This window comes from Sinocyclocheilus rhinocerous, unplaced genomic scaffold (genome assembly GCF_001515625.1).
Source record: "Sinocyclocheilus rhinocerous isolate Xijiao unplaced genomic scaffold, SAMN03320098_v1.1 scaffold258, whole genome shotgun sequence".
NCBI lineage: Eukaryota > Metazoa > Chordata > Actinopteri > Cypriniformes > Cyprinidae > Sinocyclocheilus > Sinocyclocheilus rhinocerous.
Genome location: NW_015634010.1, coordinates 899,530 through 903,310, shown reverse-complemented (window position 1 = coordinate 903,310; position 3,781 = coordinate 899,530). Strand labels below are relative to the sequence as shown.

General features: G+C 36.5%; 1 long non-coding RNA gene across 1 annotated transcript in view; it reads left to right on the top strand.

Moving 5' to 3' along the window:
• LOC107744948 (uncharacterized) overlaps positions 1–3,162 on the top strand; it is a 24,481-nt gene extending 21,319 nt beyond the window's left edge. Inside the window, exon 3 of the long non-coding RNA XR_001640543.1 lies at positions 2,960–3,162. This is a non-coding gene — a long non-coding RNA (uncharacterized LOC107744948). The remainder of the gene's footprint in view (positions 1–2,959) is intronic.
• The last annotated feature ends 619 nt before the right edge of the window (positions 3,163–3,781 follow it).

The following is a 3,781-nucleotide window of genomic DNA, read 5'->3' as shown; positions in this document are numbered from 1 at the left end:
CTTATAGATATACTTCTTCTTCATTTATCATGTTTTTGTTTTTTGTTTGTTTTTTCTGTTGCAAAGCTGATTGTTTGTCTGTGTTATTCTGTATATTAAACAATGTCAAAACAATACAAAATTGATAAAAAAAATTTTTTTTAAATAGAAAACATTTATTTTAAGTTATAATAATATTTCATAATATTTCGGTTTTAAATATTGTTTTGTATATTTCGGCCATTCACCCTTCAGTTTAACTGATTAGTTTTAACCAAATTATTATTATTATATATTTTTTATATATACTTCTATTTCATTTATCATGTTGTTGTTTTTTGTTTGTTTGTTTGTTTGTTTTTGTTTGTTCTGTTGCAAAGCTGATTGTTTGTCTGTGTTATTCTGTATATTAAACAATGTCAAAACAATACAAAATTGATAAAAAAAAAATGTTTAAATAGAAAACATTTATTTTAAGTTATAATATTTCATAATATTTCTGTTTTTACTGTATTTTGATCAAATAAATGCAGCCTTGGTGAGCATAAGAGACTTTTATCACAAATAAATATTACCAATCCCAAACTTTTTAATGGTAGTTTATATTAAACTGCTTTATTTTTCAAATCTGGAAAAACACTGTTTAAGCAATCCCTGATCGGCATACCTACAAGGTGACTTCTAAATCTTGTAAAGCAGTTTTCTTCATTGGCACTTTTTATAAATGGATTTTCGATTGTAAACATGTAGTCTAGATTGTAAATACTTATTTAAGCCGTGTTATGGACCTGGCTCATGCTCATGTATGTACAAAATCAGTCTTTGCATTCTTTCACTCTTTGCTTTCAGCTAACTGCTGTAATTGATTTAGAGATGGACTTTCCCCTTTTGAAATGACAGAGCTTTGTGTAGCACTTCACAACGATGAGAATGCGGGTACCGGATCGACTGTGGAGCTGAACTCGGGAGACTTACACTTGTTCTTGTAATGTCACAAACAGACACGTTTAGCCTGTGACAGTCGAGATAAGCCGCTGGCATTTGAAAAATGGCCCTCTAACCTGAGGAACCGATCTCACAGCGGCCTACACTCACTTTTCCTCCCTGAGATTTTTCACATTAGCTTCAGACACATACTGGAGAAAATAGCCCAGATGTGCCAGAACCGCCACCACATTAACAGTGCAACACCGTGCAAGCTGTGAGTCACAGCCTCTCTCACACACACACACACACACACATACATCTAAAAGCAGTGTGTCAATAGCAGCAACTGTCATCCGACTTCCCATTTTATGGGTCAGTGTTGTTGTTGTCATCCTCCCAATGTCAATGAAGACAAAGAGGCTAAACTGATGGCAGCTGTTCCTAATACCACTGTGCATGTTCTCTGTCTCACACACACATGTTACACCTGGATTAGCTTTCTGTTCCCCAGGATCAAATGCACACCATCTATCCCTTTACGTGATTATTTTCTCTTTCCTTCCCTCACTCTCTCTCTCTTTCATTATCTAATATGGAGCATAATCCTCTTGTGGAATTAATCTGCTTTAACGAGTGTTTGTTACCATGCTGAGATGGAATTAAAATGAGTCTTAGGGAGGGGAGGGGTCGGTGGGATTCAGCACCACTGAAATGTTTGTTCTTGTCCAACCTGCCTGATTCTCTAGTGGTAAACACAAGAGACACCTGCACACAGCCTAGATCAAATAGAGCAGAGGTTGAGATTCAGCATGGAGAGCACAGGGAGTTTTGGGCTGGTGTGGCCTGGTGGTCATGTACAGTAACTGAGAGGTCATAGGTTTGAACATCACCATTGTGCCCTTGATCAAGTGATTGCTTCAGGTTGCTCCAGTGGGATTAACCCTCTAATAAATGTACTATAAACAGGCCCACACAGAGTTTTTGCAATTCTGGGGAGCCTGTCATTCATAAAGCTGTTTATTTAATAAATATTAAATTATTTGATGATTTGTAGCATATTTAAATAAATTCTACAAAATTCCATAAAAAAAATCAGCAGAGAAATCCCTAAATAATTTATCTTTGCCTGCCTATAATTTTCCATGATTTTTTCAATATGTATTTTTTATTATTATTCTAAACACTTGACAGATACTTTTTAATATTATGCTCAAAGCTGCATTTATTTGATCAAAAATATAGTAAATATTTTTACAATTAAAAAAAAAAATGTTTTGGTATATATTAAAATGAAATTTATTCCTGTGATAGCACAGCTGAATTTTCCGTAGCTGTAACTCCAGTCTTCAGTGTCACATGATCCTTCATAAATCATTCTATATACTGATTTGGTGCTCAAGTAACATTTCATATTAGTATCCATGTTGAAAACAGTTGTGCTGCTTAATATTTTTGTGGAAATTTGTGGAGATTTTTTTTTTTTACAGGATTCTTTGAAATATAATTTTTTTTGTAACATAAAATATCTTTGCTGTCACTTTTTTATCAATTTAATGCAACCTTGCTGAATGAAAGTATTGATTTCTTAAAAAAAAAAAAAAGCGCTGACCCCAAACTTTTGAACAGTGTTGTAGATTAAACTGTATTTTGTTTAGTTTTTACAATTGTACCCTACCAGAAATAATAAATAAAAAATCAGGCTGTGGATTTCTCACTGGCCTACTGCTTACCAAACTAAAAAGAGATCATTCCTCGTACTTGTTCGGCTGTGTTGTGAGTAGATGTGAATTGGTCTAAGTAGCATTTTGGACTCTTTGAGGGTCGCACATAGTTAAAAGAAAAGAAATCCATAAACCAGACCAAAGAAGTGTAAGAAAACCTTGCTTTCATTCTCTCAAGCATTCTTCTCCACATAGCGAGTCAGTTACCTGAATCTATTGACGTCAACGCGTCTTTAAAAAAATATTCACCTCAAAAGGTTTTGATTTCAGCCACAAAGAGGAGGCGCTGGTATTGATCAGAGTCGCTGTCTGTCTGTTCTTTTCTCTACCAGGGACCGAAGAGCCGCAGCCTCTATAGAGGGACTCAGACAGGGTGGGAGGAGATCCCAGCAGGTAAAAGGACCCACCGCAGGTCACGACCACAAACAGCATATCAGCTGGCTATTTCTGAACAGGCCATTGTGCCTGATTTCTGTCCAGACGCCACAGTAAAACTCAAACATACACATACACACACTTAACACATACACACATATACACATACACACACACACACACACACACTTAACACTGTTTAAGGGCAATGGGAATTGATTTGATTTCAGCCACAAAGAGGAGGCGCTGGTATTGATCAGAGTCGCTGTCTGTCTGTTCTTTTCTCTACCAGGGACCGAAGAGCCGCAGCCTCTATAGAGGGACTCAGACAGGGTGGGAGGAGATCCCAGCAGGTAAAAAGACCCACCGCAGGTCACGACCACAAACAGCATATCAGCTGGCTATTTCTGAACAGGCCATTGTGCCTGATTTCTGTCCAGACGCCACAGAAAAACTCAAACATACACATACACACACTTAACACATACACACATATACACATACACACACATATACACACACACACACACACACACACTTAACACTGTTTAAGGGCAATGGGAATTTACATATAAAATATAAAAAGTTCAAGAAGGTTTATGTGAGGTTTTTATTTAGGGTTAAGGGATTATTTTTTATTCAACAATATTTTTATGACCTGACCCTGGATAAAGGTCACTTCAGTTCACAGACCCCATATTCCTTGCGTGCGTGTTTGCGAATAGGGGGCAGAGATGTACTTTCAACCTCTGGTTTTGTAAGGTCAGGAATGTTTAAAT